This window comes from Equus caballus, chromosome 23 (assembly GCF_041296265.1).
Source record: "Equus caballus isolate H_3958 breed thoroughbred chromosome 23, TB-T2T, whole genome shotgun sequence".
Lineage (NCBI taxonomy): Eukaryota > Metazoa > Chordata > Mammalia > Perissodactyla > Equidae > Equus > Equus caballus.
Genome location: NC_091706.1, coordinates 41,091,783 through 41,117,058, shown reverse-complemented (window position 1 = coordinate 41,117,058; position 25,276 = coordinate 41,091,783). Strand labels below are relative to the sequence as shown.

The 25,276-nt window shown below is 39.8% G+C and overlaps 1 protein-coding gene across 3 annotated transcripts in view; it reads right to left on the bottom strand.

Annotated features, from left to right (window-relative positions):
- The window catches only part of KDM4C (lysine demethylase 4C), a 390,883-nt gene that overhangs the window by 301,158 nt on the left and 64,449 nt on the right, over positions 1-25,276 (bottom strand). The window lies entirely within an intron of this gene.

Below are 25,276 nucleotides of genomic sequence, written 5' to 3'. Positions count from 1 at the left end.
TTGCTTTTTGCCTTGTTTATTTGTACATTAGTTTAGAAGTCATATTCAGCATCAGACCTCATCTCATGATACCACTAGCAAAATAGATCATCTGTCATCCATCTCTCATCCCATCCATTTCAATTTTACCATGTGATACACCGTTTCCTAAAAGTTTCAACTCTAATTACTGGAAAAACTCTTAGCACCATCCTAATCCACAGATCAATGCGCTTCTACTGCTTCTTCAACTAAATATTAACCTTTTATGTTGATGGGAAATTTTAAACACAGAATAACTGCTAAAAATACTAATCCAAACTTTGGTTAAATTGCTGGAATAATGTAGTTTTCTAACAGTATCCCAACATGGCTGGTGATGAGAGAGAGAGAGAAAAGGTTAGAGTAGCTGGTATAAGAGCTAAGGTGACAGGAAAAGATTCTATTTTTATTAGAACTTATCAATCAATCATTAATTCACTATAATTCACAACTGCTTAAAATTTTTAGAAACTTTTTTTTCCCATATGCTTTTCTCGTAATCAAATTCTAAATGTCGGAGATTTGGCCCAATGCTATGCAATCACGAAGAAACTGCAACGTCTTTAAGTCCATTTCAACCTCTTCGTGCGTGGTGCTATTAAAGAGGGCATTAGAGTCACTTATATATGCCAATAAGGCCCTCCCTAAGAACTATGCCAGCGGCTCACAGACAACCATGTCTAATACTTCTATTATATACTAAAAACTTTCAGGGTTGTTCTGTTTTCATTGTGGTCTTTACATGACTCCCTAATCAGAGTACTAATCTTACTTCCTCAGGCTTTTGGGTTAGGAAAATTATTGATGGGGCAGTTAATGAAGCTCTGCCTCAGGTGACACAATTGAAAGTGCCAAGGGAAATCATTCAATCCCCAAATTCCCCAAAGTAGCCACTCTAACTACAACTTAAACCCCACAGGGAGAGGTTTGCTATTCGGAAATTGGTCAAAGTAAGTACCCTTTCAGAGAAGATCCTAGGTTCCAACTTATGAGACCTCATAAAAGTTCAATCAAATTATGTAAAATATTTTATCTCAATCTATTTATAGTGATGCCATCTCTTAACTCCGGTCCAATCAGACTTCAGTCCAACCACTCTAATAATAGAGTCCTATTAAAAAGTCATTACTGAGGCAATGAGTCTGAAGTAATAAATGAGCGCCATATTATAGGAATCATTTTTAAACTGAATGAGCTTGCAAATTTAGAAGTACACTATTCCTCTGAAATTTCTACATTTGGAGAAGTTCTGTCTTTATTTCTGACTGACATTATCTTTCAGAAATAACTGAGGCTGAATCTCTTGACGTCCCTAGACCTGTGGGTCCAAGGAGCTGAGGATGGGGAAGAAAAAGTGCTGGCAGAAGACCCACATTATAGCCCCAGCTCTGCCAATGACCAGGGCGAAAATTACCGAGATTTTCTGAGCTTCTGGTCTTTCCTCATGAAAACATGAGGGCTATAGCACCCTCCCAGAGTTGCTCAGAGTACTGAATAGGCTAAAGAACACAAAACCTTTTGAAAATAAAATTATTTCCTCTTAGAACTGATAAAATAAATATCTCCACTGTTCTCTAGTAAATCTTACTGAAAAGCCTCCTCAAAAAACAACAGCAGAATATGTGATAAGCAATAATTAAGTTCTATGAAATTCCTTACTGGTTTTTGCCATTAACAGGCAAAGAACACATATGCAGCAGTTTCTTTTGCACAAGGCCAAGGTTGCCACAATGCTGAAACTTAATTTCTTTTGCTAAAATAAAAAGTCATATAATTTCAATTAAAGAGGTTGTAAAAATATCAAGAATAACTGGTTTAACAGAGGTTGAGAGTAAATCTTACTGCTTCAAAATTCCTTCTCCAATTTCTGTTCTCTACTGAACTGGCTAAATGCCTCCAAGGACAGGCTCTACTGGAACACTGAAGAGCACCAGGTCTCCTTCACGGATTCAGACAAGGAGTACACTTCCTCTGCCGTTTAGGAGAAGGGTTATACCATACTCTACCTGGCTACACTACACATACATACACAACACTTATTCAACACAATCCTGTAAAATAGGTAACATTATACCCAAATGAACCAATGGAAAAACTAATACTGTAGCTAGTAGTAGGTGGCAAAGATAAACCTAAATCTATCTGACTCCTGGGCCTTCAACTTATAAACTCTATGCTTCCAGTTTTGATGATTTTTAAAATACAACACATCATTCTCTTCTCTCAGCATCCACTGTCAACAAAGATCCAAGGAGCAGAAATTTAGGACAGGCCAATACATAAAGCTGCCGCATCCTTCCCACCCAGGGGTTCAGCCGTCCCACACGAACACGCGAGAGCTTCTGGTAAAAGCTGCTTCACTTAGGGGTTGGTGATAGAACTGATTTAGGGTAACAGTAGTCTCCAGAAAGACCCCAGCCACAAACACAGTGACAGGCTGAAACATGCCAAACCGTTCAAAGCTCCAAGCCATGAGTCTCAGCAGAAAGTGTGCACACCAGCCTAGTTCAAAGATAAACACCTCTTCCCAGATTCCATCCCCTCAATTAAGCTCTTCCACACAGCGTCCAGCAGGTGCTTCAGCAATATCTGTAACTCACCTAAAATCCACTGGGCAGGTTGCCTCCTGGGTCCCCACTCCCTTCACTCCAATCACCTAGCCAGCATTCTAGGCCCGTCCTGCTCCGTTTTCTATTTACCCTGTGTCTGTCTGGTTTTTTGAAATAATTCACCATTGGACCATGGTTTATGCACGATGTGCAACATGAGCAGTTCACCAAGGATCCTTCCTTTCCATCCCTGAATCTTCCTCCTATCAAGAATAAGATGGCAGTTTGAAAGATCTCTTAAATCTTCGTTACCATAACAGGGGCAAGAGCTGTTTGAAGACCAGGCTTTGGAGTTCACAGAGGGAGTAAGTGCCTCAAAGCGGCATCAGCGCCTGAACGATGCATCTATAAACCTACACAGATAGGCTGTCCAAGTCTGAGTTCACGGGCCTTGTGCTCTGGGCCATACCCAGGCCAACGAGCACCTTCTTCTCAGGACTGTGAGCACCCTGGACGCTCAGTCACTGGGACAACTTCAGTGACTGAAGGACAACACGGCAGCAACATGTCACGTTAGAAACCTCACTAATGATGAGCCATTCCCACCTAACACAGAAAAATAACGCAAAAACCATAGTAAACTAATTTTTCCCAAAATACTTCCAAAGGACCATTAGTTCTACCCAGAAGCTGTGGCCAAAAAACCATGGCCTCTTTTTCTCCTCCCCTTAGAGAGTCGACAGGCACTCCGAAGGTTCCAAGAGGCCCTACCGTAAGGAAGCCTGCTTAACTTTGGTTAACTCCACATTTCCCAAATATTATTTAACCATGGAACCTCATTTATATGATACATTAACATCCCATAAAACAGTGCTGCGTAGGACAAGGACAGCACATTAGGGGAAAAATTACAGCAGACAGTTCCCTAAATGCCTCAACCCAAATGTAACTCAGTAGTGACACAGAAAATAATTCGGACCTCAGTGAGATGGCATTTCAGAACCCAGGGGAGGTAAGGAGGTGACTGGAATATGGTCACATCTATTGTCATAATACACCTATGTAATTTGATGGTGTCATCTAAAAACACACAGAGGTAGTATAAATTAAAAGTAATTTTTTTTAATTTTTATTTTTTCGGATGTACATCATATTTCGAATTCTGTATACATTACATCATGTTCACCACCCGAACACTAATTATAGTCCATCCCCTCACATGTGAGCCTAATCACCCCTTTTGCCCTTCCCCCTCCCAAATTAAAAGTAATTAAAACATCCCCAAAAAGATATTTCTAAATGAAGATGGCCTAAAACTAGAAAGAAAAGAAGGAAGACGTGATCAAACCTTTAGAACTACCAAATGTACTAATAAGCAGAGAATGGGCTTTTTTTGCTGAGGAAGATTCGCCCTGAGCTAACATTTGTTGCCAATCTTCCTCTTTTTGCTTGAGGAAGATTCGCTCTGAGCTAACATTTGTGGGAATCTTCCTCTATTTTGTATGTGGGTCACCACCACAGCATGGTGGCTGACAAGGGGTGTAGGTCGGCACCAAGGAACTGAACCTGGGCCACCAAAGCAGAGCACATCCAACTTAACCACGAGGCCATGGGACCAGGCCCAGAGAATGAATGAAAAAAGAAGTTCATACAAAAAATGAGGGCACACTCATGAAAAAGTACAAAAATATTCTTCCAAGACAAAAGACAAATTAGCAAACTTATGAAAATCATGGTTAACACAGATATTCTTCTTCTGCCCTCACCCAACAAATAGCAAAATGGAATAAAGAATTTCTATCTCAAAAAACCTGATACCAGAAAAGCAGCAGGCTGTACAGGAGTCAAAAGTTCTGTAATCAACTACTGGTTCTACCACTCACCAGAGTCATAGGATCTGATGGTTTCTCAACGGTCATTCAGAGCAGAGCAGTGACCAGGGTTCAAGTCTACCAACTGGGCCACGACAGGACTGTGGCCACCTTGAAACAGCCACAGTAAAGGTCCAGTCTCACACTGAACTACTTTTAAAAACTACACCCTTGCCAGCAGAAGCCGGGTCCTACGGCTTCCCAAGAGTACATAAATCCAGACTTGCCTGCCGCATGGGACAGTTGTAAAGACAAGACCACAAAATACATTTGAAAATATTTCAAAAAATTTTCTTGCTAAGTTTTTCTTTTTTCTTTAAAGACATTTTTTTATTTTTCCTTTTTCTCCCCAAAGACCCCTGGTACATAGCTGTACATTTTTTTTTTAGTTGTGGGTCCTTCCAGCTGTGCCATGTGGGAGGCCACCTCAGCATGGCCTGATGAGTGGCGCCATGTCCATGCCCAGGGTCAGAACTGGCGAAACCCTGGGCCACCGAAGCGGAGGGCACAAAGTTAACCACTCGGCCATGGGGCCAGCCCCTAAGTTTTTCTTTTAAAAAGGTAGGAGGTGGTTTCAGGACCACAGCCTCTTTGAGTGGTATCCCCCGGGGTCCAGAGCCCACCTCACCTCGAAGAGGGCTGCCAGCAGCACGTTCCAAAGGGCAGAGCAGGAAGCGAAGAGCTGAGCGATAAAGCAGGAGTTACAAACTCAGCTGCCCAAAGAGCCAGGCAGGTAACCTCAATGAGTGAAGCCACCAGATCTAAGTCAAAAGGGAGGTGAGGGGGACCCTTTGGAGACCACCTACTCTCCTGTCTAAGGAGAAGAGCCATTACTCAGCTCCTGTCTAGTGCTGTCACTGGGAATGCTGCCAGAAATCCTGATCTTTTAAGTGAAGCCCAAAATCTAAATTTTATGGGACATTTACTAGTTTTTAAAACTATGTGAATCAAACAAAATACATCTGTGGACATATCTGCAAAAAGGTAGCAGGCATTAAAGAGTTGATACTTCTTGCAATAATTTAAAAGGGATAAAGGAGGAAGGAATTTTGGAGATAGGCTACAAAAATAAAGTTAGTGACTGTGAGCTTGGGGCAGAGAAAACTGTTCAGTTTTTAAAAACTAGTCATATAATTACCCAACACTAAATAACTGTGTCAGGTACTCCATAAATGTGGCCCGTAACTAGAGCAACACTGTGCAAGCGGCCTGAGTAATTGTGAAAACTAAATAACCAACTGCAGAACAAGTGGGATCTAGCACACAGGTTTAAGTAAACGAGTCCTGAACAAAGCTAAGTGACTTCTTCAGAGAAGCCTCTGTGAAGCAGTAGCCAAGATAAGAGTGACAAGGACGTGGAAAAAAGCTGTGCAAGAGTTGAGCCACCCCGTGCACATCTGCCAAATCCACAGGTGACGATTCTGTGAGCGGTACTGCACCAAGGTCGAACCAACAATACATTCTGCTTGCCACAAAGTAGAGGAGCTAAACTCACTTGCCTGTAAATATGAGAAATTACTACAATATCAACACTGAGCATGTGAAAAAACCCTGAGTGACCACTGAAACACTTCCAAATGAAGACTCAGCGCACTCAAGAATTTCTTCACTCTATTTTATCTGTTTCAGGGGCTGCTTTCTCATTTGCTTTACACAGAAGTCTAGCTGGCCACAAAAACACAACTGATAAATTGACATGCTCAATTATTACTGATTATATTTTTACAGTACCTTTCATATAGTAGAAGAGGAAGAGTCTGCATGGCCCTTGTTCTCAAAAAATTAGCTCTAAATCACTAACCTGTCACTCACTCTCTCATTTGGGGTTTTCCACATCTTCATTGACATCACTCTATAGTCTATCCTCAACAATGTCAACATCCAACCCACACGTTGCTTTTCCTCCATCTCCTTCCACCATTCTCAGTACCTTCAACATTATCCCCATGAGGCTGCTTTCCAAACAATGCTATGACCCCCCATCTCTCTCCTGAGTTTCAATGCCACATGCCCAGCTGTAAGCTGGACTCACAACGACCAAGAAAAACTTCCGAAATGCAAGAATTTACAGAGGGAAACATCATTTCATTAGAAAAACAATTATTAAAAAAAGAAGATCTACTACCTAGATGCTGTAAGACTCTGAGAAAATCCTGAAAGAAATTATTAAAGAGTCTAAATTTTTCAGGTCTACCTCTGATTGAAATGAGGTCTTCAAAAAGAGCACACAGACAGACCAACTTATAGTATTTCTTCTACCAAAAGATGTGATCACTGAGTTATAACTGGATGTTGTGCTCTTGGTCTGCACAAGAGCCGACACAGAAAGCACCCGTTTATATCGCCTTTCGCCTACCAACTCTAGGACTGGGGACATCTCTTACACTTAATAACAGGACTTGCATCTCCCATCAGATTACTGAGAAGAAGCAAAGCAATGTATGCAAAGAAATCTTTTAAAAATTAGTAAACAAGCTTTGAAAAAAAGGAAAGTAACATTTTCTTTACGTCTGACATCTACCAAAAACCTAGTACCAAGTCTTGAAACTCTGTAGGTACTCAGTAATTATTTTATTAATGCGGGGATCTCAAAAGCACTGGGATAAGCCCCATGCTAGGAAACAAAAGCAAAACACCCTCATTTTACAGATGGAAGTAAGGTGCTCAGTAACTGAACAGACCGCCTTTTTTGAAAATCAGAATAGAGCGTGTAGTGTCCTCAGCAGCAAATGTATTATCTGTCTAGCAAATCATAATTCTTTGTAATTAATCCCTTCATGAATACCGGTGCTGGTCCCATTTTTAAAACCCAGCATTGTGAAATGGTGTTTCTCATTAGCATATTACTGTGCTGTATTTTTTAATTTTGTAAGTATTTTCACTTTAAGTAAATAAAAACACTAATTTTTAAGTATTTCTTAAAAGACTATGCTTTTCCTCATTTGGCTCTTACCATCACTTTCTATGACCCTTATCACAGCCCAGCCAACACCTACTAGAGTACTGTGATCCAAACAAAAGGCCATTCACCCAACTCCACTAATTTGCTGGTAACTTAAAGCTAGGCTAATGTAAATTGCCGCCACTACTTCACATGGCTGTAACAAGCCCTTGAAGTTTCAAAGGTAAATGCACATGGAGAAAGAGAAATAAAACTTGGCTATTTCTTTAAAGACTTCAAAATTCAAACCATTTCACACAGTAACATGTGAAAAGTGTACCTTTCAATAACTAAAATGAAAGCTCTGGTCCACATTTTAAAATAGACTGAGGATTTCCTTAGGATCTTTGCACAGTAAGAATAAAATTAGAGCCATGTGAAATTTATCTTGCTTCAAAATTAATTACAATGCATGACATGATAGCTCTTTTTGCTTCTTCCTTTCCATGAGAACATCTCATATTCTCTAAACTTTTTTGCATTTTTATATATCAAAATACCTACAATTTTACAGCAGTGCTTTCTTTTCTTTCTGAAAGTCTAGGCAATAACTAACGTAGAGTAAGTTTTGAAAGAAATAAAAATATTCTGCCACAAAAGGACCATATAAAAAGACTGTTACCTTCAAAAGGTAAAAAATATGAGTATAAAAAGAAATAGGGCAGAGCAGAAGAAAGGGGAAATGCTCAGTCAAATGAAAGACTTCAGAGAGCTTGAAACTCCTGCCTTGAGTCTGGACCACTGAGGATCTGAGGTTAACGGAATCCCTCGTTCCAAGCAGAAGCAACCCCAGTCCTCTTGGAAGAAAAGCATTCTCCATTGAGAACTATAATTTTTCCACAAATTAAGATCAAGCCAAAGCATACAACCAAAGATCGTCACACATAAAGGGAGGCAAGCCAACAGAGGAGAAAGCCAGCAAAAACTGACAAACAGAACCTTCCCCCGTCCCGAAGGCTGCTGATAACAGAATTATCAGAGAGACACTAAAAAGCATGAAATGTTTGAGCCAGCCTTGATGGCCCAGTGGTTAAAGTTTGGTGCATTCTGCTTTGGCAGCCCAGGTTCAGTTCCCAGATGCAGAACCATACCACATGTCTGTCAGTGGCCAGGCTGTGGCAGCGGCTCACGTTAAAAAAAGAAAAAGAGGAAGATTGGCAACAGATGTCAGCTCAGAGCAAATCTTCTCCAGCAAAAAAAAGAAAAGAAAAGTTTAAAGAAATAAAAACTAGAATCACAAAGACAAGCAAATAAAATAAACTATTTGGAAGGACCAGTCACATCGGGGAAAGCAGTGAGCTTCTAGGTGAAATATATCATTATTAAACTAAAAACTCAATGAAAGGGCTAAACAAGAGAACTTGTTAACCAGAAGATAAAATTTAAGACACTAATACACAGTGCTGTACAAGATGAAAAATCTCAAAGTTAAATTAGGACAGAATGAGTACGTCTAAGGTTCATGTAATCAGAGTCCCAGGAGAAATAAAAATACAAAAACTACACAAAATTAATAAAAGAGAAGACTGATAAATCAATTAAGTTAAACTTAAAATCTTTATTTATTGAAAGACACTGTAAAGAAGCCTATCTTTAAAAATTCTGGTGTCAACTTTGGTTAACCTTAAATACACTGAACAGAAGTTACAAATCTGAGACTTCTCAGACCTTTACTGATGCTACAGCTTTTGTTTTCCAGTGGCCAAAATACGCCTATTGTATGTATAGACTAAAAACTGCTTATAAAGCCTTCATTATCACTCCTACTCTTGAAGATGATAATATTCCATGTGACCAAAAATTTGGGCTCATTCTGGACTTAGGTATTTCAATAGTTCTTTGTTTTTTAATCTAATTCTTTTCACAGTCAAGATGAGGGTAAAAATAAATAATTTCTGGGGGCCAGCCCGGTGGCACGGTGATTAAGTTCACACGTTCTGCTTCTTGGCGGCCTGGGGTTCACAGGTTTAGATCCGGGTGCAGGCATGGCACTGCTTGGCAAAAGCCATGCTGTGGTAGGCACCCCACATACAAAGTAGAGGAAGATGGGCACGGATGTTAGCTCAGGGCCAGTCTTCCTCAGAAAAAGGAGGAGGATTGGGAGTAGTTAGCTCAGGGCTAATCTTCCTCAAAAATAAATAAATAAATAATTTCTGTCTGTCTTCCATTTCAAGTATTTCTGGATAAGGGATTCAAAAAACTAAAATTGCTTTTGTTTGAGGTAATATAAAATACAGAATTGATCCTTCCAGGGTCAGAGATGATTAATGTTCTTGCTATATACCTTTATACATTATTTTCTTATCAAACCAGTTACCCAGTATTTTTACATGTTTGTAAACAGACATGCTTTCACAACAGACCTTGTATACATGTAAAGATAAGCATTTAATTCTCACTGTTCACTTCTAACTGACCAAAAAAAGTGAAAACTACAGAAATTGTGGTAAAAATTTTACTTGCTGCTCTAGTCCTGGTGGTAGCCCCATTTGGCCAGCCACATGCCTACTCAAGAAACCTTCCCAATAGAGTAGAACAGGATGAGAACCTGAAATCACTTTCAACATCCCCCGCTAGAGAGTAGGCACACGTGTGTGGGGATGGATGGTAATTAGTCTTTGGGTAGTAAACATGATGTAATCTACACAGAAATCAAAATACAATGATGTACACCTGAAATTTATATAATGTTATAAGCCAATTTACCACAATAAAAAATAAATAAAAATAGAATAAAAAGTAAAACTTAAACGTACACCAACTATATGTGATAGCCATTCCACTCATAGTCATTGACCCAAGAAAAATTAAAGCATGTGTCCATACAAAGACTCGTATACAATATCCATAGCTGCTCTCTTCCAAATTTAGAAATAACCCAAATGTCGTTCAGTAGGTGATGGAGAAACTCGTACATTTATACAGTGAAATCCAGGCAACAGCATGGATGACTCTCAAAATAACTATCTGAAATGAAATAAGCCAGATGTAAGAGAATCCATACTGTACGATTCCATTTATATAAACTTCCAGAAAATACAAACAAATCTGCAGGAACAGAGCAGTGGTTACCTTGGGATATGACTAGGAGTGTGGTACTGGGTGAGGGGTGGGGAGAAGCAGGAGGAATGGATTTTTTTCTCATTAAGATTATGATAGTTAACAACCTTGTGAAATTACAGTTATACATCATTATTAGTCATGTTGTAGCATCACTTCAGCCCTAGTGCCCTCCCCTCACCCCCTTTCCCCTGGCAACCACCGATCAGTTCTCTTTGTCTATACGTTAACTACCACCTATGAGTGGAGTCATACAGAGTTCGTCTTTCTCTGTCTGGCTTATTTCACTCAACATAATACCCTCAAGGTCTATCCACGTTGTTGTGAATGGGACGACTTTGTCCTTTTTTATGGCTGAGTAGTATTCCATTGTATATATATAGCATATCTTCTTTATCCAATCATCAGTTGCTGGGCACTTAGGTTGGTTCCAGGTCTTGGCTATTGTGAATAATGCTGCGATGAACATAGGGGTGCATGGGACTTTTGGAATTGCTGATTTCAGGTTCTTAGGATAGATACCCAGTAGTGGGATGGCTGGGTCATAAGGTATTTCTATTTTTAACTTTTTGAGGAGTCTCCATACTGTTTTCCATAGTGGCTGCACCAGTTCACATTCCCCCCAACAGTGTATGAGGGTTCCTTTTTCTCCACAGCCTCTCCAACATTTGTCACTCTTGGTTTTGGATATTTTTGCCATTCTAACAAGTGTAAGGTGATATCTTAGTGTAGTTTTGATTTGCATTTCCCTGATAATTAGTGATGATGAGCATCTTTTCATGTGTCTATTGGCCATCCGCATATCTTCTTTGGAGAAATGTCTGTTCATGTCCCCCGCCCATTTTGTGATTGGGTTGTTTGATTTTTTTGTTGTTGAGTTGTGTGAGTTCTTTATATATTATGAAGATTAACCCTTTGTCGGATAAATAACTTGTAAATATTTTTTCCCAATTAGGGGGCTGTTTTTTTGTTTCAATCCTGTTTTCCCTTGCCTTGAAGAAGCTCTTTAGTCTGATGAAGTCCCATTTGTTTATTCTTTCTATTGTTTCCCTCACCTGAGGGGTCATAGTGTCCGAAAGGATTCTTTTGAAGCTGATGTCAAAGAGTGTACCGCCTATATTCTCTTCTAGAAGACTTGTTCTTTCAGCCCTAATCTTTAGGTCTTTGATCCATTTTGAGTTTATTTTAGTAAATGGTGAAAAAGAATGGTTGATTTTCATTCTTTTACATGTGGCTGTCCAGTTTTCCCAGCACCATTTGTTGAAGAGACTTTCTTTTCTCCATTGTATGCTCTCAGCTCCTTTGTCGAAGATTAGCTGTCCATAGATGTGTGGTTTTATCTCTGGGCTTTCAATTCTGTTCCACTGATCTGTGCACCTGTTTTTGTACCAGTACCATGCTGTTTTGATTACCGTAGCTTTGTAGTAGGAGGAATGGATTTTAAAAGGGCATGAAAACACTTTTGGGGGTGATGAATATGCTCATTATATTGACCATGTTGACAAACTCATGAATGTATACATATGTCAAAATTTATCAAATTGTACGCTTTAACTAGGTGCAGTTTAGTGTATGTCAATTATACCTCAATAAAGCTATTTTTTTTAAAAATCCCCTACTAGATACTGTTACATCAACTATTAAGTGTAAAATATTTAACTGACAATTAGCAGAACTGTGGATGGCTTCTGGTTTTGTTTTTATTCTATGGACTGGACCTAAACAAGTAAAAGATGTTCCTGGTTCTGAGATACTCAGTGGTACTACACAGTTGTCACTTTAGTGAATGCAGACAACCGTCCCATGAAGTTTATAAAATGCACCCCTGTGTAGCTTCAGGTGCTAGAATTAAAACCGATCTGTTATCAACAGATATATAACAGATATCTGCTATCACAAAAAAATTAAAAGATGCTGAAAATTTAAAAAGAAACAAAAAAGTGAAAAGAACAAGCCACAACTGAAGCAAGTAATTCAAACAATATAATTGGCATAGTTTTGGCATCCAGAACACATAAACAATTCCAAATAACAAGAAAAAGTTAAACAATCGAATAGAAAGATGGGCAGAAAACATTTCATGAAAGAGGAAACATGAATGGCCAATAAAGACGTCAAAAGATGTTTGACATCATTTGCAATCAGAGAAATGCAAATTCACACACAAGATATTTTAAGTAACGAGACTGACAATAAGCAATAAGGTGAACAATATTAAGTGCTAAAGAGGATATATGTAAGCATGAGAAAGCTTTTGGATGTGATGGAAATGTTCGAAGACTAGATCGCTGGTGATAGTTACACAAAAATCATTGAGTTCTACACTTAAAATGGGTGAAGCTTGTGGTATACAAATTATACCTCAATAAAGCTGTCTTGAAAATGATTATGCACTGTTGCAGGAACATAAATTGCCACAAACTCTTTGGAAAACAATTCAACAGTATCTGGTAAAGTTGAACACTCTATGAGGCAGCACCTCCATTCCTAGGTAAATGCTTTAGAAAAACTTTTATACATGTGCATCAGGAACCATGTACAGGAAAGTGTTCACAGCAGGAATATTTATTTTTGAAAAAGAAAATGTCCTCTGGCAGGGTAATAAAAAATAAAATGGGGGCTGGCCCCGTGGCTGAGTCGTTAAGTTCGCGCGCTCTGCTGCAGGTGGCCCAGTGTTTCGTTGGTTCGAATCCTGGGTGCGGACATGGCACTGCTCATCAAGCCACGCTGAGGCAGCGTCCCACATGCCACAACTAGAAGGACCCACAACAAAGAATATACAACTATGTACCGGGGGGGCTTTGGGGAGAAAAAGGAAAAAAACAAAATCTTTAAAAGAAAATAAATAAATAAATAAATAAATGTCTATGCACAAAATGGAATATTATACAGCAATGAAAATGATTGAATGATGGCTCACATAATAATATGGATAAACTGGAAAACCTATTGTCAGGTGAAAAAAATCAAAGTCCCAGAAGACTACATAAAGTGATGCTACTTATAATAAGGTCAAAATAAGCCAAACTAAATATAGTGTCTAAAAATACATGTGCATGTGACAAAACTAATTTTTAAAAGGCCAGAAATCAAACCGAATATTCAGGCCACCCCGGGTGATGGGACGGGGGCACAGGGAAGGATTGCAGAAGGAGCACCCCATAAGCATTATTGCTAACATTCTAGCAGTTAGACTGCATGGGGGTTTGGGGTATTCAATGCATCATTATGCTTTAAAACTTAAATACATTGCACACACATAAGCAGATATTACACTCCAAAAACACAACAAAGCAAAACTCATGACAAAGAAAATATGTCCTGTGTCACATCCCATGGCACCCTTTCTGTCCTGGCACATTATCTTACTGACAAGAAGATGGGGGTATATTTCTTGAAAACAGCAGAGGCATTTTCTTAAGTAGTAACCCTGAAACAAACATCTTTCATGGCTCTGACAGGCTTTGACAGATGGTAGAAAGTATAAACTGCTGGGCTGCAAGCTGGACTTATACATAAATGACAATTTACTCAGAACAGAATTCTTCACAATTCTTTTGGTAGGAATCAACTACTGAATGTTTCACAGCAGCCTCAGGATTTCTGTCTTGTTTGCTTTAATACTGCCACTGGCCGCGGCTAACATTTGTTCAGTACATACAACAAGCCCTGAATTAAGTGTTTTATTTATGGCCTCTCATTTTATCCTATGAGGTAAACACTGCTACCATCTATTATCAATGCCACTTTGAAGATGAGTGAATTGCAGCAGAGAAGTCAGATTACTTGCCCAAGATCTCACAGCTCAAAACTGCAGAGCTGGGATTCAAGGACAAGAATGAAAAACTCTAACCCACGCTGGCTCTACTGTGTCTGAAGTCACGTGGCTAAACAAAAAGCCAGAAAGTCAGCTCTGAACTACATACTTTTACAGAATCAAGGAGGGAGAAGGTTTCTTCTATCTCCCAATAACGAGAAACGAAAGTAAGTAATTTGGTCATTATGTTTTTCACTTTCTGTTTTCTTAAAGGACTACCTGTCAAAAAGATAATTTGGAAATACTGGCATAGCCCAATAGCAGACTCATGGATCTACTCACAGACATTCTATTAAAAACAAAAACCAGAGAAACAATAGCAGAATTGTTAACTTTATTAACATATCTACATGTGGCCCTTGCAAAAAAATCCTAAAGGGACCTTGAACCATGTGAAGCCCTGTTCTCCTTTGAAGAGGACTGTAGGGGAAGAAGACAAATCCTCTACCCTCTAGGTCCTTCTGGCTGGGCTATGAATTAAATTGGCATGAGAGAGAGTAACAGGAGAAAATCAATCAAAGCTTTATAACACGTGTACATGGGAGAGACTCAGGAAAACTGAGCAACTCGCCGAAATGGCAGAGGCCCTCAACTTAAATACCATCTTCAGCTAAAGACAAAGGAGGATGTTGGGGGTGAGGGGAGTCAGTTATGGGAGATTACCAGAAAAGCACAGTAAACAAGAGTAAGGTTATTATGTGGATTTAAGTCCTTGCCTTCCACATTGATGAGAGTTTCTAGAGATAAGGTCATCCTCCCTTCTTCCTGGTACAGAGAGGGAGACACCTTTACAGATGGAGATTTACCTTACAAACGTAAATGTCTCTTACAAAGGTAAGTAAATTCTACTTTTCAAAGCTTCTCCCATGTCTGCAGTTTTTAAAAGTAATCAGCCTGAAATAATCCTCATGCCCAAAAGATACATTTTGGGGTAGCCAATTCTGTTCCCCCACAGGACCAATATCTCAACATTTAATAAAACAGTAAAACCCTATAATATATAGGAAATTAAACACACAACAATCTTTACTAAAGAATTCATATTTTCTGGACTATTAAGCCCTTGTCTCATTCAACTCTTTAAAAGTGTATTATACTGCAGCATAGCACAGTATTTCAAAACCATTGAGTCTTATAATAAACTTTTATGACAGAAACTGCCTAAGTACTTAGTATCTATTTTCATCTTCTTTACTGATAGAACTCCATTTAATTGAAAGACAATGTAGCTGGATAAAAATTGCATTTCCAGCTTCCCTTGCAGCTAAGGCTAGTCATGGCACCTGGTTCTGGCCAATGAAAGGTAACTGGTAATCACTGGGTGGGGCTTCCAGGAGAAAGCATGAAGGGGCTGCCTTGGCAGGTACAGGTCCCTATGTGCTCTTTGCCCTTCCTCCTGCTTCCTTCCACCAGACATTCAGACATGATTAGCACAGCTCAAGCAGCCACCAATAGAGCACAAGGGTAGATCTCATGGCAAAGATGGCAGAAGAAAGTGCTAGAAGTACAGGTCTATGATAAGATCATGGAACAAACACACTGGCCCTGGACTACCTGCCAAAATTTTTACATGAAAACTAAATACCCAATTTGTTTCAGCCATCTACTCTGAGGTCTCCATTTCTGACAGCAAAATAGTGTGACTGACATATTTCCTCCTTAGTAACCAAATCCACAGGTCCCCACCCTGCTTCATTTCTCTCTTGCTGCTATTTCTCACTTAAAGCAATTTTAGATTTAACACTCTCCCAACACTTGGCAGTGGGCTGACAGTGTGAGTTTCCCTTTCATTCTTCATAAAGAAAAACAACCTAAGGTATTTCCAATGGTCTCATTTTCATTCCCCACAATGTAAAATTGTGGATCATACACATAGGCTCAACATTATTCCTTTAATGAAAAATGGAAAACTAACAATAATTCTACTGAATATCAAACTATATTTTCTCATTGTAGAACATTTGGAACGTAAGTTTTTAAAATCAAACTTATAAATCTGTGAATAAACTATTTTATCATTTTAGTGATACCTTTCTCTGAAAAAAAATTTTTAATTAGAATCAGACTCCTGGAATTCTGGCTCTAACTCTGTTCCAGTGACTCCAAAAGCCCACTGACAGGTGGTGACTTATTTTGAGGAACCCATGCTAGGAAGCAGGTGTGTGGGGGCAGCTCCCCAACCTCTCCATCTCAGCCAGACCTGCCACTCTCTTCCCATCGCCAAGCAGATAATGAATGAGGGGAGTTGTATACAATACTGGAAATCCAGTGTGGACATTTCAAGGTCTTGGGGATATATCTATACACAGTTAACCTGGTTTATTCACTCACCACTGAATTATGAACATTTTCCTAACATTTATTCTATTGTTTACATTACTTTGTATCTACAACAATTTGTTTCATTATTTTCCTTTGTGACATAGGTTGCTTTATACTTTTTGCTATAATATTTTTTAATTGGAAAACAATTTTGATACTTAAACATTGATCTATATTTCTGACCATTTCTAAAATAGATTCTAGAAGAAGATGGCATGCATCAACACTTCCTTTTGGACAACAGAATTATTTGAATCTTTCTACTCTATAAATTCACTCCTTAAAAAAAAAAAAGAATCTGCTTCTATAACTTAAAAACTCATAATAAAGATGAAATCTAGATTATCCTCATCTTTTTTTTTTTAAACAGGCCAGAGTGAGGCCACAGTAGGAAGTGGGCTTCAAATACACATGCCTCATCAAAGTCCTTTTGTAAACCTGCAGGCAAGGTCAAGGCTGCAATGAGAATGAAGAGGCTTTCGTCTGAAGATACTAAGCATCCAGTGAAGACCCTTGTAGGTACTAATCCAAGAGAGGAAGAGGTTCGGAGTACACGATATAGTTCAAAGTTCTAATACTCCTTCCTGGTGACAGTCTAAAAGAGGAGAAAGAGAATGGGAAAAGGGGTCTCCCAGCTCTGCCACTAAGTAGGTGTCATCTTCGATAATTCCTAACACTTGGGTCTGAGGTTCCTCATCTATGAATGTGTTGGCTACATCACGGTCTCCAAAACTCCTTCCAGGTGAAATCATCAATGATAGGATCATCAGCCAAATTCCGCACTAAATCTATGGTTTGTCACCTCTGGGTTTCATGTTCTCTCCCCTTTGGTACTTCCCACTGCTGTTTCCCTAACACTTTCCCACAGATATCCACCCCTCCAGGCATACTGATCACCCAGTATCCCCAGAAGATTCTTAGCATCCTCACTCCTCACCATGGTCACATGCCTGATGCTCTGAATTCTCGCCACAATCTCAAGGATTGTGTCAGTCCCCAAGAAGCTTAACCTCTCTACATTCCTATGGTACACAGTATCCATACCACCCATGGGGCACCTAGTTTACCCTGTATGTGTCTTTTATCCCTTAGAGAAACCATTCATGACTCTTCAGCTAATTAGTAAGTACCCTGCACTGGCAAACAACTGATATCCCTAACACTTCTCACAAACCACACAGCATGGGACTCCACACACATTTGTTGGTTTATCAATTTAGCATGTTATTGAACATCTAAGTATCCTTTAACTGTGAAGTTTGACAGTTAAGAGGTAAAGAGAGGAGTTAAAACAAAAATGACCAATTCTATCCAGATCCTATCCAAGCCAAATTTCTTTTAAATTATTTCCAACCTAAGGTCAGTTTTCCCTGTGATCATTCTGCAATCAGTAGCTCCTTACCTTGAACGGCAGCCCATTCTGTTCTGGGGCAGCTGTTATTCTTTAGAAAGTTCTTCCAGAGACGAAACTGATTTTCCCCACAGCGATCCTACCTAACCCTTGCACATACAAGACACTGAGGGCAGCAGCCACGTACTCTGGGGTCACCTGCATCCACGCTTTAACACTCTTCCATCAACAATTCCCTGGCAATACTCCTCTGACAGCACACCTTCCAGAACTGATGGAACATTCTAGATGTAATATGACCAGTGAACAGAAAGAACTACCATCACCTCTCCTGTCTGGAAGGCATAATTTGGGCTCATGCAGGCTAAGCCTTCTTTCACTAAGGATCAACCATAACATGCTGGCAGATAATGAGTTTTGATTAACCAGAAGCCATATTTCACAGAACTAAAATCTGAAAGTCACGATCCTATAGGCCTATAGCTCTGCTCTCTCTTTGCCCCAAAACATGTCTAAAATAATGACACTTTGTCTTAGATGGGAAAATTACATATACAGTTAGAGTTCTGGTTTCAAAATATTTCTTATTTCAGGATAAATGATATCCTGACATGAGAAAAATACAAAATGAAAAGTAACTCTCCTGGTGACTCAAATAGTTTAAACTGTTCTATCTCATCTGGAACCCACAGCATTAGATAAATTTGTTGTCCAAGAGCACCATCTAGTGGATGAAGGTATTTAAGCTATGCCATTGTGGGAAGAGGAAAAAAATGTCATCTGTTAGGCCAAATGCCATTAAGACTAAAATCTTGCTGTAAAAAGATTCCCATGCTTCAGCCAACAGATTTATTATAAGGGGGCTCTTGACAAAATTCTAATACAAAAGAAATATAGAACTCATAAACATTCACTATCAAAGAATTCAATTTACCTTCTTGAAGAAATGTTGCTCATCATGAAACAACTATCTTTCAGCGGGGAGGAACATCAGAGAGCTGTTAATTCTATTAATTCCTTTACAGATGAAGACTAAGGCAAAGACAGAACCTTCCTCAAAGTCACAGCTGGGGATGGCAAGCACTGACGACACATGTAAATAGGTCAAATATTCCATGCTGTTTAATAAAGCTTTCTATTTCAAGAGGCTGTGGAGGAAAGGCAGGAAATGAGGCATATCTGTGGCAAAGTGCCACTCTCTCAGGGTGGCAACGATCTGGCCACTCCACTGCAATCCATGTGGCCGACCCTGACACAGACCCACGCAAGACTGGCAACTGTCATACGTTTCCTGCCTCCACAGCCCACCTGCATCCCTCTTCATCTAAATCTTTAAATTTATCTGCTTTCCCCTGCCCAAGAAAACCATCCTACCAACAAAAATAAGACAGACAAACGCTAAATCACCCTGTTGAAGAACATCTGTCATCATGGGAAAGCATTCATGATGTGTTAAAATGGGAGGGGGAAAGGACAAGATGAAACCATGTTCACTATGATACTACATCTGTTAAAAAAAAATGGAATTATCGAGTATTAAGCAGAGAAAAAACATAAAAAATACACCTCTTTTTTTTTTTTTTTTTTTTGGTGAGGAAGATTGGCCCTGAGCTAACATCTGTGGCAACCTTCCTCTAGTTTGTATGTGGGACAGCATGGCTTGATGAGAAGTGTGTAGATCTGTGCCCAGGATCCAAACCCATGAATCCTGGGCCACTGAAGTAGAGCACATGAACTCAACCACTACACCGCTGGGCAGACCCCCACACACTAAACTTTTTTGACAGCTGTTGTCTCTGAATGTCAGGATTATGAATGATTTCGATTTTCTCTCTTACATAATACTTTCCAATTTTTTTATATTCAACATTTATAATAACAAAAAGGTAATTTTTACCTTAAAAATTTATACATTTATAATCACAGACTGTAAAGTAAATTGAAAAGGGAAATTAGAAAGAGGACCCCACGTATATACCTATCCACCCAGTGCATGCATAGCAAAAAAATTTTACCCCAGCTCTCAAGGAGAAATATACAGTATAAGACATTATATTTTTGTTTAAAAGTTTGCCATAGTATTTTTCAAACTGTTTTGAATTTTTTATCAACTGTCTATTAATAAATACCTGGATGACAAAAAGCAATAGACTAGTAAATTAATATTGAAATAAAATACTGTAAATACAATTTCGTTAAACTATTTTACCTATTTTGAGATGCAAGGACTTGCGTTCACATCCTAAGTCCGTTTTCTGCTTGTAAAGTTTGGCCTGAGTCACCCTGCCTGATGTTCCCCAGAGAACTCCGTAACTTTAAGTTTGAGAACCACTCTCTCCTAACATGATTAGGTCTTTGAAGTGCCTATCAGTCACCTGAAGGCCAGTAGACAAGAATGGAACACTGTTACCTCGCCCTGAGATCCCTGCATCATCTTTGTAGATAGATCAGAGAAGAAATCTTTTGCTAATCTTTAGGTAGCAGTTTTCAAAGTGTTATCTGGGCACCATTGGGAGACACCCAAACCCATCAGGGTCTGGGTCATCAAAATTGTTTTCATAATTATACCAAGACATGATTTGCCTTTTTCATTCTAATTCTCGCTTGAGTGTAAGGTGGAGTTTTCCAGAGGCTACATGACATCACAACAGATGAAATGCAGAAGCCATATAAGAACCCAGAAGTCTTCCATTAAGCTAGACACTCGAGATTTTTAAAAATGTAAAATAATGCACTTCTCTCACTAAATCTTTTGTTTAGGAAAATGTATCATTTTTACGCAAATACATATGTTATTTAATGGATTATTTTTAATGAATTAAATACTTTTAAACATTCTTTTTATTTCTACTATAATAACAAGGATAGTTATAACCTACATAAACAAAAGCTCTTTGAGGTCCACAATAAGTTACCAAAAGTGCAAAGGGATCCCTAAGACCAAAAAGTTTGAGAAGCACTGTCTCAGGGTACCAGCGTTCAGAAAACCACACACAGGGAAGATCTCTCTGACCCCTCCCTCTTCTCCTCCTTCAAAGCACTTACCAAGCCTCCTGCTGTGCCCAGGCCCTATTGTAGACCATTATCTGACCACACTTTCTAAAGCACGATTCTGATCCTATCACTTGCCTACTAAAATAATCTCCAATGGTTCTTCAAGATGTATAGAATAATAACCAAAAACATTCAAGAAACTCCACAATCGGGCCTCAGGCTATTTGTCCAATGTCATGCACTCACCAATTCTACAATTATTTAGGTGCATTCTTTGCAGCAGACACTATGATAGGGGCTATGGCTGAAGGGTCTATGAGAAATGATACCTGCCATCACTGGACTCAGTCTACTGTGGAAGACACAGTCACATAAATACTGGTATCTTTGCCTTTCTATACTCGTTTTCCAAATATTTGCTGTAACGACATTTTTTTTACCAAAAATTCACTGTCCAAATAAAAAATTCTCTATAATGACTCTGTGAACATGCACCAACAGAATCGTTCCAGTTGAAGAGAATGTACATGGCAGTTCAGCTGTTCTCCCAAAAGGATTGTGTCTTGTGCCCATATTAAATGTGTTGGGCATCAATGCTATCATCTTCCCATCATAATTGGTGAAACCGTCTTCTGAGAAAGCAGAGAAGCCCAAGAAGAAAGTGAGCATAAGAGGCCTAGAAAGCCCACACGTTAGAAAGAGCTGAAGTGATGGCGTGTACTGGGGGAGGGAAGCACATAAGGAGTGACCTGGACACGTCCCCATCTATGAAACACGGCTGTGTTGCTCCTGGAAAGCTTAACCATGTTCCAAAGCCAACACAATATTTGAAAAACTGGAGAAATTCCTTGTGCAGTGGCCTAATAGTCACTCTCAGCGCAGGAGACCACTGAGGACCACGCTGGTGCAGGAGAGGGTGGTAGACACCTTCGGCAATCGGGAGGCAGGTGCACTGGGGGAGGAACATGATTCAGTGAAGCAGCTGAGTTTCAAAGCAAGTCTGGGAGATTTAAGAAGAGTGACAGATGGCAGAAGTTGTAGATCACGGGTGAAGCAGCTTCCCCTCACAGTGAGATGTGCTATCTTCCTCCAGCAAACCGCAGGAAACTATCATCAAAGACAGTTACACACAAAGGAGATTGTCAATCTTAATGCAATGTCATCCCACGAGTTTATTTCGGAAGAAAGAAGGACCTGAACACAAAGCCTCCAAAGAAGGCTAAATTGTGACGATGAGGATCAGCTCAGCTCCTTGCTGGTGCACTACTCTGAAATCCTCGGCTCAACGGGGCCACTGCAGACCACAGTGCCTGTTATGATATGAAGCATCCAAGCAGAAAGCCTGGGCGATGGAGGAGACAGGGGAGGCTTAGGGGAGGAGCTATCTGTCACCATTCAACAAAGGGAAAATCTTGCAAAAATGACTCTTTTGAAAACAGACAATACTCCTGGAGATCCTTCTCATGTTATCAACTAGGAAGATAAGAGCTAGCTCAAGCAAAGCATATGGAACTTCGTTTTAAACCTTGATTTAATGAAGCATTACCATCATTAAGAGGGTCACCGCTGTACCATATGATAGGTATTGTGAGAAATGCAGTCCTACATAGCACAGAACAAATACAGGCCTGAATGACTCACTCAGTCACTGTACTAGTGTAAGTAAATAGTGCTGATGCCAACTGTTAGCCCTCACACACAGGACAGAGATGCACTGTCTTCAAAGGTCGGTGGAGGAACACACGGCTATTGGCTGTCCCAGAAATGTTCTACCTTCTGTCTTTCTACAGATACCTGCTGACTTTCATGTCCCTTAACCAAGTCGAATCGTCCAGTTATAGGACATTTTTCTCCCTATTTCCTCTCTGTGTCTTCTGTTTCATGTTTGGTTCCTGAAGAAACTGCCAAGCTTCTTTTAACAGAGGACTAACTTTTCAAATGTACAGTTAGTAAAGGCTAATTAAAACTTTCTGTCTTTATCAGTGGACCAGGCCTTAGTGAAACATAACAAAATTCAGATTTTAGGATCTTATCTTTATGTTACTGTCTCCTTGGAATCATCCAGGGCCACCCAAGAACACGGGTGCTCTATTTCTAGTGCAAGACCTTCTTCAATTACAGAAGGTTCCTGACATCACCGAACACTTCAATTTCATGATCTCAAGGTATCAACGCCATCAAAGCACATGAATCTCATTCTCCTGAGAACATTCAGAACTTTATTTCTATCCCATCTTCCCAAAAAGTTTTTAGCATCCTTCCCCAAGAGCAAATAATGATGTCTATATACAGTATCAGGAGTTGGCAAACTTTTTCTGCAAAGGGCCAGACAATAAATATTTTAGCTTTTGTGGGCCATACAATCTCTGTCACAACTAGGCAACTCTGCCATTGTAATGCAAAAAAGCCATATATAACACGTAAATGAATGGGTAAGGCTACGTGCCAATAAAACTTTATTGGCAAGGACAAGTAACAGAATCTGGCTGCCAAGCCCTGCTCTGCATCAATATACCCAAAGGCTGGGTTTGTTACCACATGTCTTGATAGTCTCGGTATTTTGGTTTAAAAAACAGTTACTTGAGGGGTCAGCCTCATGGCATAGTGGTTAAGTTCAGTGCGCTCCACTTCAGTGGCCCGGGTTCATGGGTTTGGATTCCAGGTGCAGACCTACACCACTTGTCAGCAGCCAAGCTGTGGCAGTGACCCACACACAAAACAGAGGAAGACTGGCACAGATGTTAGCTCAGGGCTACTCTGCCTCAAACAAAAAAACAGGAAGATTGGCAACAGCTATCAGCTCAGAGCGACTCTTCTTCAGCAAAAAAAGAAAAGAAAAGAAAACTAGATATTAAAAACACTTTTAAAAAAAAAAAAAAACAGTAATTAAATCATGTTACTGTTACTGCTGCCACAGGCTGCTGCTCATGGTGTTGATTGAGATTTTTTAGTATATCCTAATGAAATCAAGCTCTGAAAGAAGCAGCAGAATGAAAGAAGCACCAAGACTCACACCCTGGGATCTCCAGGCCCTCCTCTCTTTACTATTGTAAAGAGATTGTTCTCAACCAGTCCGTCATGAACACCCTCACCCCTAATTCCTGTGTTGTATCCAAGTCTGGATCAACACTACAAAGACACCTCTCGTGCCCCTTAAAAGATATGCCCAGTGCTGCAAGACAAACATCTGAGCCGAGGGGCCACTACAGCACCAGGGTCCAGGGTCCAGGCCCACAGCCCCGTCTTGGCTCCACCTCAGATCCCACAGCCACCATTCCAGGTCTGCCTCACTCTGCTCAAGCCCATGCTTAGCAAAAAGTATCCAAATTCAGCAAAACTACAGAGACTATTAAGTGTGGTCTTAGCCTCAAATTTACCTAGTTCCTGCCCCATTCTCTGCTCTCCCTCCTTTACCTAATGAACTTACTCATCTAGGCCAAGTTCAGATGTCCTCTCTCCTCCAGAAGGTCTTCCTTCAATGCCAAGCCTGCTCGAAGTGCCCTTCCTCCAGGCTCCCTGGAATCCCACATCTGCCTTTATGACAAGCTCATTACACCTTACTGCCCCTCTGCCCCTCTAAGTCCGTGAAATACTTGAGAACCAGGACCCTTACTCATCTTTGTACCCTGCACTAACTTTCTCTTACCACCCCACACCCTCTCCAAGAACTCTCACTCCCACCAAAAGAAGGCTATGGTTTTTCATTCTTTTAACATTGAAGGAAACAGCCATAACTAGAAATTAGGGGCCAAAGTGAACTGCAATTTGATGACTATAATCCCTTTCAAAATAATGCCATGAAACATAATAAACCAGTTTCCAATACAATGTAAATATTGAGCTGAACAGTTAAACAATGCAGGGAAACAACAGCAAAGAACAAAAAATTCATGGGCTTTTTCAATGCACATTCATTGCGATGATTTCAAACATTCCTGACAGTTACAGGTTATTATAATTCTCACTCTTTATCACTCTCTTTAACGTACTCTTTCTCTTGTGACTCTCCATCTAACTCAAGGGGGCAAACACAAGTTATTTTTCATTTGTTTGAATTTAGGTGTCTTGAGTGTGATTGCTTTTGTTTATCAGAAGCAGTTTACAATATCTCTCTCATGTCTGTCTTTCTACAAAAGCATTGAAAATGTCATCCCAGCTCTGGAGCTACTAAATGCTCCCGCAGAGCCTACGGAAACTCCATAAAATACTATGCCTTGCAGGTTCTACCAACATGACAGATTCCTGGATCCAGGATGTTTTAAAACTCTATGTTTACAAACCAGTGGATTTTGTTCACTGGATTTTAATAACTAAAGTTACTCAAACCTGAAGTCTGAAGTCAATGTTCCT